The 15,942-nt window shown below is 44.0% G+C and overlaps 1 protein-coding gene across 2 annotated transcripts in view; it reads right to left on the bottom strand.

Annotated features, from left to right (window-relative positions):
* NAA60 (N(alpha)-acetyltransferase 60, NatF catalytic subunit) overlaps nucleotides 1–15,942 on the bottom strand; it is an 83,120-nt gene that overhangs the window by 40,190 nt on the left and 26,988 nt on the right. For both annotated transcript variants that reach the window (XM_029576737.1, XM_029576739.1), the window contains exon 2: nucleotides 3,239–3,361. The gene's annotated coding sequence lies outside the window, so the exon portion shown is untranslated. The remainder of the gene's footprint in view (nucleotides 1–3,238; nucleotides 3,362–15,942) is intronic.

Here is a 15,942-nt window from a genome sequence, read left to right on the forward strand (position 1 = left end):
CAAGGTCTCAGGTACAGGCGACTGGCCAACGCTCCCTACAACCCAGTCAAAATCCCATCCCTGGAGTTGACTGAGGTGCTGGCTGGGGCTTAAGGGCTCTCTGCTGCCTGGGATGACCGCAGAAGCGAGAGGGCAGAGGATAGCAATTCTTCTGGTTAAAGAAAGACTTCCTCGGTCCCAATCTCACCAATTTCCTAGAGGAGGAGAACAAGTCCTGAGTGCTGGCAGAGAGTTGTTGGAGGGTTTCATGGTGGTCCCGGAGATGGGCCACCGCATCCCTCATCCTATCTCTGAAGATATTCTCCCTAGTACCCGGCATGTCAGCGAGTCTCTCCTATTCCTCCAGTCAAAGATCCGAAGTCCGCAGCCATGCATCCAGCAGGTGCCAATTCCCACAGCAGAGAACCTCAATGCAGTCTCGAAAAAATTGTAGGTCGCTCGGCCTTCATGTTTCCCCCAACTCCAGGCCCTTATGCACCATTGACATGAGGGTGTCCTGCTGCTGTTGAGTCAGCTGCATGGCTACCTCCTGCACCTGCTTACAGATGTCCCACAAATACTGATTCATGTAGAGCTGATAGGAAGCAATGTAGGCAATGAGTATGGTCCCCTGAAACACTTTCTTCCCAAGAGCATCCACTGCTCTGTGATCCTTCCCCAGGGATGCTGAGGAATGAGTCTGAGAATGCTTGGTTCTCTTGAGAGCAGATTTAGCCACCACCGACTGCAGGGGTAGCTGACGCTTATCAAATCTGGGAAACTTCTGGATGAGGTAAACCCCATCAGCCTTCTTGTTACCGGGAGGCACTGTTCCCATATCCCCAGCAGCAACTCATTAAAGATATCATGCATCAGGACTGCCACGATCTCCTTAGGAGGCTCCACGAACTGGAAGATCTCAAGCATTTTGTGCCTGGCATCCTCCTCCATCAGTAACTGAAATGGGTTGGCTTCCGTCATCCACCCTCACAAACCTTGCAAAGATTAAGTCCTCAGGCAGAGACTTCTTTCGCTCTTCTGGAGGAGAATGGTCTGATGGGAGACCTCAGAGTCCTTGAAGGAGGACCACATGATGTCATCACCCCAGGGGTTATAGGGACCCTCATCCTCACTGTAAGCAACAGGGGATTGGGCCCTAGGCCTTTGTCCAGAGGTGCAGGCACATGAAAAGCTAGATGGGGGGCAATAGGCCTCGGCATCTCTGCTGGCCTGGGTGGAACTTCCTTCTCCCAGGCAACGACAATGACCACCATATTTGGCAGGAGGAGGCTGCTGTGCCCCGATGGGCACTGATGCTGTCCCAGGAACCGACACCAGCTGGGTCGGTAATGCAGCGATGAGCTCATTGAGCTTCTCCAGCAGTGGTTCCAGCATGGACAGTACCAGTACCAGCTCTGGTGCCGTCAATGCTACAGGACTGTTGCCCTACATCGCCCGTTCCAGCGCCAGCTGGACTCGCTGCTCCAGCTCCTCCTCAAACATTGCCAATGTGAACACCAACTGGGAGGAAGGAGGGGTGGCCAGATCCTCTTAGGACTCTTGAGACAAATCGGAAACTGGCATCAGGACTGGAGAAGACTGTCGTGGATCCCCGGCACCGATGGAGGACTGCCACTCCTTGCCACAGGGTCACTTCAGAAGCATCATGGCATGAGCCGGTGCATCCCTGTGCCCGGCATCATGCATCAATGGGGACCAGTGCCAATGCTTCTTCTGTTTCCCCTCGATGCTCGGCCTGGTCCTTCCCCGATGCCGAGGCTGATGATGAGGAACCCAATGTCCTTGGCCTGGAGGAGATCAACGGTGGTTGGTTTCCAGAGCCCCTATCCGCCAACAGTCCTGCCGATGTCGATAGCACTGTATCCATTGGTGCCAATCTGAGGCCAATCGATGCGGATGGCTTGGTCTTCCTCAGCCTGAAGAGCTGTTCCATCTTGTCGAGCCAAATATGACATCCCTTCGATGCCCTCAGGCTGAGGACCCATGTCTCATGGGGGCCCATAATGGACATGGTCTGAGGGCACAGAGGGCATTGCCGAAAACCAGACGTGGCCATGACAGGACAAAATAAATAGGGATGCAAAATCAAAATCCATGGCAGCGGGCGTCGAGGCACTGCCGCCGCAGGGGAATCGATCGTGAAAAGAAACTTATCAGAAACATTGAAAACCTTGACTAGGAACACTATGGGGCAGCACCGAGAGGGACTAGGCATCAAACACTGCTAAGAAAACCCACGAAAAATGCAAGAAAAAAAGAGAAAAGAGAAGTTTTCCACAAAGGCCAAAAAGCCAAAGTGAGCTCAATCACAATGCGATGCTTACAGCTTCGCGGAAAAAGAGACTGGAGAGGGACCTTGCGTGGATGCATGGTATAGGGCATGCTGGGCATGCTCAGTGTACCAAGTCAAAGTTCTAGAAATTTGACATTTGACATAAGTTTTCCATGTTAGGGATCCATCTGTCCTCATAGAATCCAGCTTTGTGAACATTTCTCTTTCACAAGCTCTACCTGGATTTTTGTGCAAGTCTACTTACCTCCATATGATGAAAAATCTTCAGAGGGATAGCCATGTTAGTCTATAGGTGCCACTTGACTCCTGTCTTTTTTGCTACACCAGACTAATTTATTAAAGTATGAGCTTTTCGAGGACAGAGTCATCATGCATTTGTCTTTACCTCATCTTAATCAACTTTAAATTAGGCAATAAATCATTTCCTTTCTCCACTAGAAGATATCGTGCAGTTTTTACACCTTGAAACTGTTCTTGAAATCTGTCTGAAGACAGCTGCATGCATGTTTTACAGACAATATATCTGTAAAAGGCGCCAATATCATGATGTTACACAAATCCATATTATATATGGTAGTAGTTATTTTTCCATGCCTTAATGGTAGTTCTGAGATAATATTCTGAGAATAAATGATGTACAGTGCAAATCAAATAGCACCAGATTTAAAAAATTGACCATAATTCTGGTCTACAATATATTTTCATCTACTAATAAAGATTTCTATAGGCTGCTTTAACATTATTTTTTCTTGCTTTATTTTGGCTGTTTTAAGTCTGCATTCCATGTGGCTTGGCACCACTGGTTTCACTGGGAGCTGTTAAATGCATAAGTCCCTTTTGCTTTGCAATACATTAATACAGTAAGAAAAGCTTTCTACAAGCACATTACTTTTAAACTAAAAAAAATAACTTCAGGAAGAGCAGAGAAAAATCTTGGTTACTTACTTCTAACAGAGTTCCTTGAACTTGCAGTCTGTTCAAAAATTCCTTTAAATCTCCTGGGAAAGAATAAGTGGATCAACTCATACACAGCAGACTCACAGTAGGACTCTAGAGATCCTACTAAACCTACAAAAGGAATGTATTTTTCAGAAATCATCTTGCAGATCACTTCAGGAAAACAAAGACAAATCATAGTAACATAGTTATGATGGAAGAAAAAGACCAAATGCACCATCCAGTCTACCCAGCAAGTTTATTATGGTAGTAACTGCCACTCTGTGCAGGTTACCCCCCATGTTTCAGTTAAGGGTAGAAGCAGCAGCACCTTGTAATCAAGCAGTTAATCCTCTCAACTTTGACCAATACTGACTGTCAATCAAATGTACCTATTTAATAAGCTTGAAAACCCAATGTCTGGCTCTAAACAATTCTCCAGTATCGACAAACAGTTCTGTGGCTAATGTTGCAACTGTGACAACCTGACTCACAGTTTTACATTCACAGAAAAATACAAATTCCTGCATGTAATGTGGGAAGCTTCCCATGCTGGAATTAGCGCAGACCTTTTAAACTCCTCACATTAAAGGGTGATCATCAGGGTAAGGATTTTTTTCCTCCCAATGCAAAAGATTTTGGAAACTTCCCTCATCATTCCATTGAGATGGAACAAAACATTTTCAGAGAACAAGAGCAAACGGCTATGGCTGCAGTTTCCAAATTTTGGGAAGTTGTAAGCACTTGGAAACACAGACTAGACATCTACATTTTTTGAGGATGAAGAATGATTAAAGGAGGGGTATTGTAGACTGACAAATCTACGCACAGCACACTGAACTCTGCATAGCAGCAAACCACCAAAGGAACTTCACGATCCAATGGAGAAATAGACAGAACCAAAAGGTATTTAGAAAGTTGACCCTTTTACTTGTTATATCCTGTCAGGGGACTGACATCTCAATAAATATTTGGCAGCCTGGAATTATAGAATTTTCGTTGTCTAATTGCTTGTCTTGGGTTTCTCTTTATGGACCATTGTTACCTCTTCTGCAACACACCTGCTGGATTGATTGGTTTATAGTGTGTTTGCTCATCACTCCACACTTGTTTGTGGTTATATCCTGAAATAGAACATGTGGCAGCTTTCAAGCTATAACTTGTCACCTAAGTGTTCAGAACAGTTTTGCTTTTCGATTTCAGGAATGACCTCAAGTCTCCTGCTTCTTAATTAATTGAATATGTTGCTCAAAGCTTCTTGAGAAGAGGCATCTGCAGATAACATTACCATCTACACATCCTGAAATCTGGGACAAGGCAATGATCATTATGTACTTATTATTGGATGGGATATAAATGTGTACCCATTGGATTAAAAAATCTTTATGTATGTTTATTATGACGATAGGTGACGATATTTAAACAACATATCTGCTAAAGCCTTATATGCTCTTAATCTGTATGTATACAGAAACATAACAGCAGAAAAAGACCATATGGCCCATCTTTGTCTGCCCATCTACACAACTGCTTAGCTCTATAATCCCTACCACTCCCTCAGAGATCCTCTGTGCTTGTCCCATGCTTTCTTGAATTCAGAATACTGTGCTTATCTCCACAAACTCCACTTCTCTATCTCTAATGAAATACTTCCTTAGATTACGCCCCAGTATACTTCCTTTCACCCTCATCTCATGATTCCTGGTACCAGTCTCCTTTCTGTTGAAAGAGACTCAATTCCCTGTGCAATAATACCTCAGAAGTACAGTATTTAAAAGAGGTGGTATTACCCATATAAAATAATATAAAAATATATATAGTATTAAATAAAGTAAAGTGGACTTTCCTCCTGAATTGGCTCTTTTATAAAATTGAAGAGCCCAGGGATGTCGGTCCCAAATAAATGTCTGCATAAGAAGTTTTTTCACATAAAGTATGAGTTTATAGAAGATCAAGTTATATGACCAGTTGACCAATTTTGTTTTTGTGAGTTTATATGACTGTGAGGGTCTCTGGAATACATTTGTTGTTGGGGCTTTTGTGAATTGACTGGACACATAAGTGCACCAAATTATAACCAAGGGACATCTTTGGCTTCCTCCTCGAGCCGAGCACAATCATAATGTATATATGAGTAAACTCAAAGTTACCCCAAAAAGTTTGGAGACTCTGCTCCTTTAACTTAGGACTTCGGAAATTAGGAAAGTTAGAAAGAAGAGCAGAAAGAAAAACGTAGAAGTGCCACGTTTACAGCGGAAGGAACTACCATACTTCCTACCCCCTGGGGTAGGACAGGATCATGAGGGAGAAAGCTTCCCTCTCTCATCTCTTTTCCTTTTTTTCCCCTCCACTTAGGTGGGAACCAGACTGGTCTAGCGGGCGTCAAGGAAAGCAAATTATCAGGTAAGATATAATTTTGCCTTCTTTATCCTTCTCCTAGACCAGTCATTACCATAGTATAAAAGCTTTTACTCCCTGGGGCAGAAGACACAAGTGCAGATCCTAGGTTGTTTGCTCTGAAGGTCGCATCTGCCTTGGCTAGCACATCCAGCCCTTAGTGCTTGGTGGAAGAGTACAATGAGACCAAAATGGCCACCCTGTAGATATCTTCCAGAGTACCCCTGAAACCTCTGCCCATGATGCTGTCTGGACTCTCACATGGAGTGAGCCCGCAAGCCTGGTGGCACAGCTTTCCCCTTTAGGTTGTACGCCGATCCTATTACGTCCTTGATCCACCTTGCGTTTCGACTTGGAAGCTGCTTCACCTTTGCGCAGTCTCTCATGTAATATGAACAATTTGTCCAAATTCCTAAATGGATTTGTGACTTAAATATATCTTAGCAGCACCTGCAAAACATCCAAGCGGTACAGCCTCAGGTCTCTTTTATCCAACTTGCTCTTCCCAAAGGCTAGTAAAGAGATTACTCGGTTGAGATGAAATGAGGACAAGATCTTGGGCAAGAAGAATTTATTTATTTAAGGCTTTTATATACCGATTTTCTTGATACAAATCAACTCGGTTTACATCGAACTAAGCAATTAACAGAAACAAGTAACAAGAGACAAAATTTGAGGAAGCATAAAGTTACATTGTAACACAGGGCGCATAAACTGGGGAAAAGAAATAAAGAGGGGAGAACAAAGATAGTTTACTATATACAAATGAAGATGTGGGAGGGAGGCAGAGGAACCAGCCTCATTGTGACGTATTTGTATGCTTTAGTATTTGTTTATTTACAGAGGCGGTGAGAACAATTCTGAGATAAGCTGTAGGGCTAGGAATAGGGAAGGCTCCACCGAAAAGCCTTGTTTTGAGGGGTTTTTTTGTTTGTTTGGTTTTTTTTTTTATTATTATTTATCAATTTTACAAATTACTTCAAGAATTTCTTGAAAGAGAAGTACATACACTTCACAAAATTCAAATCATTGACTGATTAACAAATTCAGATTAACAATTAAGTATTCAACCAACAATAGGAAAAATCAATTTACAACCCTTAATATTCAAATCTGAGAAGTATATTTTTTAGCCCACAATTTAGGTCCAAAATTCACACAACCTTAAGGAAAATTTTTTAATCATTAATCTAATAGTGGGGTGAGTTATTTATTCTTTGATAGACCTATAGTTACACCTTAGAAGTTTGCATATCAAGTTACAGGAGAGGAGAATGCAATGGAATTCTTTTTACTGGTAATAAAGGATATTGAGAGGGTTGGAAAAACATAAAAGAATTGCCTTTAAACTTAAGCAAACATTTACAAGGGAATTTCAATAAAAATAATCCACCCAACTCCAATACTTGTGGCTTTAACATCAAAAATTGTTGACGCCTTTTCTGCGTCGATCTCGAGAGGTCAGGAAATGTCTGAACTTTAAACCCAAAAAAGATTTCAGCACGGTGAGCGAAGTATTTTTTAAAAACCCATTCTCTATCCGATTGAAGCAAGAAAACTACTATTAGCGTAGATGGCAAAGCTGTATTCTCTTCCGACTGTTCAAGGAGTTCTGAAATGTTCATGTTTGGTGTTTCCCTAGGCACACGTATCTGGAAGTTGTCTGAGTCACTCTCAGTACTCTTCCTTGGTGGAATATAGAAAACTTTGGATATAATGGGGAGAGTCTCTTCAGTAATTTTTAGAATTTCCATCATATACTTCCTCCAGAGATCCTTAGCAGCCATATATGGCAATTTTGGGAAATTAATACATCTCAAATTTCTGGCTCGCATCTGATTATCCAAATTCTCCACTTTCTGGTGAAGGATTTGGTTCTCTTTAATTAAGTCACTTTGTAAATTATTCAAGCTTTCCATTTTAACATCTATAAATTGTATCTTTTTCATTTTTTCAGCAAGGTCTTTTTCAACAATGACCATCTTTGTTTCTAAATTTTCCACAGATTTTGCAATAGTAAGTATCTGGTGCTGAATATTATTATTAGTTTCTTTTATTGCTTCCCATATGGTTTGTAAAGTAAAAGTTTGTGGTCTTACCAACTCACACAGTTGAACCAATCCTTCGGTGACTCCATCAGTACTTCCAGATAGCTCCTCTCTTGATTCTTGTTGAAACAATTCTGGCGTCTCCCCGATCAGCACTTGTTGGTCCGCTTCTAGTGTTTCTCCCATCTCCCGACCCGGATGTAATATCACAGAGAAGCTTCCCTCCGACAACTTGGGCTCTAGAGAGGTTTCCCCTGAGGCACCCATTTGTTGTACCTCTGGTTCCTCTCGCTGTTGTTCGGCGTGTCTCTGCGCGGGGTTCTCGGGTGGGCGTCTATCCTCCGGCGAGAATACCAACGACCGCTCAGGGCTGCTCACAGACTCTTCTTCCCTCTGATTTGCAGCCAGCGAGTTCATGCCTGGAGTATCAACTCCCCGGCGTATGTGAGCATCCATAGGTCCTAAAACCGCTTGAGTCGAGGGGGGCTCTAGAGCTAGCCGCTCCCTCGCTCTCTTCTTGTGGCCAGTATGCGGCATCAAAACAACGGTAAAGAAACTTGGAGAGAGAGACGCTCACACACGTCTTACCTCTCCGCCATCTTGGACCAACTGGAATAGACTTCGAGTTTCTTTTTAAATGTTAGTAGACAGGTTTCCTGCCTGAGGTCTGGGTGCATGGCGTTCCAGATAGAGGGACCTGTTGTTGAGAATGCCCGGTCTCTGATGTTTGAGTGGTGCACCACTTTGATTGGAGGAACATGTAGGGATCCCTTGTAGGCTTCCCTTAAGGGTCTGGTCGCAGAGTGGAATTTGAGAGGGTGAAGCAGGTCAAGAGGGGTCTGATGGTGAATGCTTTTGTGAATAATTGTGAGCGTTTTATGGAGAATCCTAAAGTTTACTGGGAGCCAGTGAAGATCTTTTAATACTGGAGAGATGTGCTCTCTCCGATTAGTATTCGTCAGAATTCTTGCCGCCGCATTTTGGAGCAACTGGAGGGGTTTTATTGTAGTAGCAGGAAGACCTTGCAAGATGGAATTGCAGTAATCGACCTTGGAAAACAGAATGGCTTGGAGAACAGATCTGAAGTCATAATGAAAAAGAAGTGGCTTGAGTTTTTTGAGAACGTGTAACTTGTAGAAGCACTCCTTTGTAGTGTGGTTTATGAATTGCTTTAGGCTCAGGTGACTATCTATTATGACTCCAAGGTCTCTAACGTAGGAGATTTGTGTGTTAGCGTGCTGCTGATGATGGAAGGGACTGCCTTCTGGGGTGATGAGCAGGAGTTCTGTCTTGGTAGTGTTAAGCACCAGGTTGAGGCTTGAGAGGTGAAGGTTGATTGTTTGTGAGAGTCCCATAGTTTGAGTGCTGAATCCAGTGAATTAGATATGGGGATTAAAATTTGGACGTCGTCTGCGTATATGTAGAACTTCAGTTTTAGGTTTGAGAGTAAATGACAGAGAGGGAGTAGGTAAATATTGAATAGGGTGGGCGATAAGGAGGAGCCCTGAGGGACTCCAAATGGGGCGTTGGTGCATGGGGATTCCTTGTTATTGATTTTGACCTTGTAGCCTCTGTTGCTAAGGAATGAGTCGAACCATCTGAGGGCGGATCCTGCGATTCCTATGTCTGATAGTCGGTTTAGAAGGGTAGTATAGTTTACGGTGTCGAAAGCCGCCGAGATATCGAGAAGTGCTAAGAGGTAGGACTGTCCTTTGTCAATGTCGATGTATATCTGATCTAGGAGTGAGGTGAGGAGGGTTTTGGTGCTGTGTTCTTTACGGAATCCATATTGTGACGGGTGTAGAATATTATGTTCTTCCAGATAATTTGAGAGTCGATTATTTACGATTTTCTCCATGATCTTGGCTACAAACGGCAGATTTGAAATAGGGCGGTAGTTGTTGGGGTCGTCCGGGTCCAGGTTCGGTTTTTTTAGTATAGGTTTAAGGGTGGCCAGTTTGAGAGCGTCCAGGAAGATTCCATGTGAGAGGGAGCAGTTGATAATGTCTGCTAGATGTTTAGAGAAAAATTCCGGTATGAGAATCAAGAATTTGGACGGAATTTGGTCTAGAGGATGAGTGGAGGGTTTCATTCTTTTTATCAGGTTTTCCACCTGATAAAAAGGGACTGGGCAAAAGCTGACAGAGTCCTCGGAGGAAACTAAGTTCGAGTCTCTGCAGGAAAGGGCTTGTATCTCAGAGATCTGTCTTGCTGAACATACAGCCACCAAAAAGACCGTCTTTAAAGAAACTTCCTTTAGAGAGGGCTGTTTTAGGAGCTCGAACAGAGGGCCTACCAGAACTCTGAGTACTAGATTAAGATCCAATAAAGGAACCAGAGGGAGAAAGGGAGGTCTAATGCACTTTATCCCCTTAAGGAAGCACACTAGGTCTGGTTTCATTGCCACTCGCACACCCTCCCCGGGATCTCTGAAGCACAAGATGGCCACCACCTAAGCTCTTAAGAGAGTTGAGTTAGCTTTCTGTCCAGTCCCTGTTGGATGAAATCCAAAATGTGGGTTATATGCACCTTCCACCCACCCAATAGAAGCCCTCAAAGAGGCGCTAGACCCAAATGTAGACTAACAATGTCGAGGACTTTCTTGCTCTCAACATGGTTGATATGACCATAGGAGAGAGTATCCTTTCTTCCTTAGGTGTGCCCTTTCAAAGGCTATGCCATAAGACAGAATGGAGTTGGGTTTCCATGTATACTAGGCTCTGGTGTAGAAATCCTGGATCAGCTGGAAGTAGGGGGGTGTCCACTAGTATCCTCAGGAGATCCACATACCACGGTCTCCTTAGCCAGTTTGGGGCCCACTGGGATTATCAATGTTGGCTGACATTTTATTTTTTCTAATGATTTCCTATTAAGAGCCACAGAGAAAACATATAGAGTGGGCCCTCGGTTAGCCATGGACAGATCAGTGTATTTATCCCGCTACAACTGTACTCTTCTTCTGCTGAAGAATTTGCTTATTTTCGTATTGCCCCATGACACCATTAGATCTATGTCAGCTGCCCTCACTTGCTTGTGATCCTGTGGAGCACCTGCTGGCTGAATTCCCATTCCCCCAATTCAGCTTGTTTCTGCTTAGAAAATCCACCGGGTTATTGTGTACTCCCACAATGTGGACAGCTAACAGAAGCTCCAGATTCCATACTGCCCAGTCGCAGATCTTTGCCACTTCTTGAGCTAACAGCTGGCTGAGAGTGCCCCTTTGCCGGTTCACATAGGTGACTGCTGTTGTATTGTCCGAGAGAATCATGACCGGCTTGCTTCTTACTAAGGGTGTAAAGGCTAGGAGGGCCTGTCTGATGGTCCTTAATTCTAATTTGTTTGATCAAGCTTTTTCTTTTTGACTCCATTGTTCCTATGCCATCTGGCCCTGATAGTGAGCTCCCCAACCAAAATTGCTGGTGTCTGTGGTGATAACCCTTGCAGGTTGGCGGTCTATGTTCACCAGATTAAACTCTCTCCTGCTAGAGACTGAAGGGGCAATTGCTGTTTGTAGTCCATCTGGGCAGTACAGCATTTTGTAAAAGGTGCATATGCACCCTGACCCATTGCACTGGGTTTATGGCTGCTGCCATAAGTCCTAGTAAGTGCAGATAGTCCCAAGCCCTGGAGGATGGCTGCGTCTGGAAATTTAACATGTAAGAAATTAAATTATCCGCCCTTTTCTAGGTAACATACACGCATCCTACTTCCGTGTTGCACCACGCTCCCAGGAACTCCAGAGACCGAGAGGGTGTAAGATTGTTTTTTGCATAATTTACTACCACCCTAGATGCTCCATTAAACGAACTACCAGTCACATTGCCTGCTCATTTTCTAAGGCAGATTTGGCCCTCATGGGCCAATTGTCCAGGTAAGGAGAAATTACTACTTACCTGATAATTTTGTTTTCCTTAGTGTAGACAGATGGACTCAGGACCAGTGGGTTATACACCTCTGCCAGCAGATGGAGATGGAGTAAGCTGACGTCACAGTATATATACTCCTGCAGCAACATCGGCCTGCCAGTAATCTCTTCAAAAACAACTATGAACAGACAAGCAAAAAACTTGATTTAAACAGTCAACCATTACTGTACTCAACCAATAGGAAACAGCGAACTCACGTAATGAATATATGCACTCCAATCCAGGGACTGGATGAACACTTACCAGTAAACCTCTGGGAAACACTGCCACACAGGAGGACCACTAAACCAACCATGTAGCAGCTAAGGGCGGGAAGCTGAGTCTATCTATCTACACTAAGGAAAACAAAATTATCAGGTAAGTAGTAATTTCTCCTTTCCTAGTGTACAGTCAGATGCAACAGGCATCTTTTTCATTATCCAATGACGGCAAGGAAATGTACTGATTCAAGTAAAAATCGAGACCACTTTAGGCAAGAAAGAGGGAACAGTTCGCAGCTGTATTGCTCCTGGAATCACTAGAAGAAACGGCTCCTGGCAAGGCTTGCAGCTCGGAAATTTGGTGCACAGAACATATCGCCACCAGATACACTGTTTTCAAGGTCAATAGCCACAAGGAAAGGCTATGCAGTGGTTAAAATATAGGACCAGGTTAAGACTCCACAAGGAAACCGGTTACCGCAAAGGACGACGAAGATGATTCACTACCTTCAAGAAACGAGTCACATCAGGATGAGACGTTAAGGATTCACAATTGCCCTGGCCCCTGAAACAGGCAAGAGACGCAACCTGTACCTTCAAGGAATGAAGGGCCAATCCCTTATTTAGCCCATGCTGCAAAAATTCCAAAATGAAAGGGATCTTCACTGAACAAGGAAGAACACCTCGATCCTCACACCAAGCCTCAAACACTCGCCAAACCTGCACATAGGTTAAGGAAGTGGAGTACTTCCGAGCATGTAGCAAGGTGGCAATCACTGCAGAATAATAACCACGCTTCAACAAGCAAGCCCTTTCAAGGGTCATACCGTAAGACAAAATTGAGTCTGATCTTCATGAAGGACAGTCCCCTGCTGCCACAGATTCTTATGAGGCGGAAGACGAAGGGGAGTGTCTATCAGGAGTCTTTGTAAATCCACATACTATGGTCTTCGGGGCTAATCCGGTACCACCAGGAACACCATCCCCCTGTGACCTTTGATGCTGAAAACTATTCTGCCCAACTGGGGCCACAGGGGAAAGACATACAGCTGTATGAGAGCATCGATACCCAAGGACTTTGAATCTCTCCTGTACAGAAGAAACGAGGTACAGTCGCATTGTGAGAAGTCGCCAACAGGTCTAGGAATGAAAAGCCCCAGCGATCCACTATCAGCTGAAATGCCTCGTCTGACAACACCCATTCTCCTGGGTCCAGACCCTCCCAGCTGAGAAAGTCTACTCTTATGTTGTCTTTTCCTGCAATGTGAGAGGCCAAGATCACCTGGAGATGCCCTTTCACCCACTCCATAAGTTGGTCTCTTGGTTCCTCCCTGCTGATTGATGTAAGCCATTGTCATTGCGTGGTCAGACATTTTTCGGACCCCTTGTCCCAGCAGTCTGTTGCTGAACTGAAAGCACGCCAACCAGACCGCCCTGGCTTCCAGGCGATTGATGTTCCAGATAGACTCTTCTTTGTTTCCAGCTCCCTTGCGCTGTTAGTTCCTGACAGTGCACTCCCCAACCCTGGAGACTCGCATCTGTTGTATCAACCAGTCCGGCGACATCAGGGAAACTCCCTTTCTCAGATGAACCTCCTGAAACCACCACTGCAGGTGAGAGCAGATTTCCATCGGCAAGTGGAGCCAAACCGAATAGTCCTGCAACTGTGGGTTCCAACAACACAGCAGGGAGCGCTGAAGAGGATGCATATGCGCTCTTGCCCACGGCACCACTTTCAGAGTTGCCGCCATCAAAGTGAGTACCTGAAGATAGGACCACACTGTCAGGCATATAGTGTTCACCAAAAGATGCACCTGCGATATCAACTTCTGAATTCAAGCTTCTGGCACGAAAACTTTGCCCTGTCTCATGTCGAACCAAACACCCAGGTACTCCAACGAGGGATTGTGATTTCTTCTTCCCCTATTCAAAGTAGAAGTTCTTAAGAATGGGCGGGTTTTCTGCTATGTAGCTTCCATCCTATTTGGTTCTATTTACGTTATGTTTTAGCCATTCCCTATGGCTTTTTTCTGTTTTCCCTCCTTAATATTGGGGTCTAATTGCAAGAAATTTACATGGATGTAATTTCCTATGTCTTTTTCTTTATCATCATGTAAATTGTCTTTTTTCCTTTGTCAAATATTTTTTGTATTTGATTTAAATTTAATAAATAAAGAGTTAAAAAATGCAAACATTGCTATTTTTCATTTTAAAATACTTAACACAGCCTGCTCCTCTGGCTGGGAGAACAATTCTGCAGCATTACAGCAAGAAATGGGTCAAAAGTTATCTTCTTCCTCACAAATTAATGGCTCATGACATTCCAATAAAATGTTGCCCCTGCTATGCAGATCATCAGCAGAAGTCTGTTTACAATTTATTTTTAAACTGCAAATATCCTTTTGAGATGAGTCAGGCAGCCAAGCTCCCAAGGGAGTCTTAGCCTGTAGTTTCCTTTCTGTGCAACTATAAAAATACAACTTCTGCTTACGTTAACTTGTCTACTAGACACTGCACATTTTTCGGTCAGCTGTGAGAGTCTTGACAAGATCAACTAAGGCACTGATCCAGTTGCACAGTTTATCAGCAATGAGTTGACAGAGCTGAGACCATCTCTGAAACTGTTTCTCTCTATCATGACAACCGTAACTCTCAGCTGTACAAGCTCTGTCTGTCCCTGTCAGCTTATAATAGTAATTCTGAACTGTCACACTGCCTCCTGTCACAGCTTGATGTCAGCACCTTGTTCTGCCTTAAGAATAGACCCCGATGGCTGCAGCAGCTAGTGTTTTAGAACACAGTTCTGTTTTGCTGTCACTTGCTGTTTAACTTAAAGTCTGTAGAAAATACGTTTTTAAAGGGAAAGAAGTGTCATAGAGTAAAAAAACAGCTGAAACCCTTGTTTTGCCACAGGAAGATGTGTGAATTGTTGCTGTCAAACTCTGATATCCAGTACCTCTTCTGTAGGTGATAACCACTCTTCGGTTCTGACTCAAATTGTGAATAGGTGCTGTATTAAATTTGTGTACAGCTATTTGTTTAATTATTCAATTTTAATTTTTATGCACATAAAATCTGGTTGAAAAATCTTATTAATTCCTTGTTAGGTAGATGTTCAAATCATGCAACTCTCCCCATGTGAAACAGCTCAACTTTTAATATTGTTGAAACTTCTAACACTTTCCTTGTTGAACGCCATGCTTGTAATCAAAGCTTGCTTCTACAATAGTTGAGACTCGTGCCCATCCTTAAGACTCATGCCTGCCTGACACTGGCAGTGTTTCGACGCTTGCCGTCTGCATCAGGGGCCGGAGAGCTGGATAGGGAACATCAAATGCAGACAGTATAACAACAAAAACCAGAGTAAAGGCAATATTATAGGTAACTTACTTGTTGCAACGTCTCTTCACCTTCTAACTACCGCCTTTCCTGTCGGACGGCTTCAATCGTTACTGCTTACCAATTTAAATGGCTACTGTCCAATCAGATTCTCTCCCGAAAGCGGTACCCACCTCCTAAATTCAAACATCACATCTCTTCCGGTCCAGTCTTAGAAAGTGCATTGTATCACTGCATGTAGAAAGAGGGGAGGTCTTACCAATTTGTTTTTAATACCTCCCTATACGTGACCTCCCTATACGTAGGCCGCCTTGATGACTTCTTTGATCCAGCGGGCTATGGTTGCTCGCGAGGCCACTTCCCCTTGCCTCTTCCTGCTGTGAAGGACGAATAGATGGTCCGTTTTTCGTACGGGTTCCGACATTTCCAGGTATCCGGATAGGAGTCTGCCGATGTTGAGGTGGCATAGACTTCGAGCCTTTTCCGAATTCTTATGCTCATCTGGCGATGGTAGCGAGATGGTTTGGTTGAGATGGAAGTGAGACACCACTTTGGGGAGGAACGAGGGGACTGTTCGTAGCTGGATGATTCCCAGGGTGAGCCTGAGAAACGGATCACGGAAGGACAGTGCTTGTAGTTCAGATATACGACAGGCTGAACAAACTGCCAGCAGGAAGGCTGTCTTCAATGTTAATAGTCGGAGAGACAGGCCGCAGAGAGGTCTGAAAGAGGCTCCTGCTAAGAAATCCAAGACCAGGTTGAGGCTCCAAAGAGGTACCGGCCACTTTAGGGGTGGTCGGATG

This window comes from Rhinatrema bivittatum, chromosome 14, assembly GCF_901001135.1.
Source record: "Rhinatrema bivittatum chromosome 14, aRhiBiv1.1, whole genome shotgun sequence".
Classification (NCBI taxonomy): domain Eukaryota; kingdom Metazoa; phylum Chordata; class Amphibia; order Gymnophiona; family Rhinatrematidae; genus Rhinatrema; species Rhinatrema bivittatum.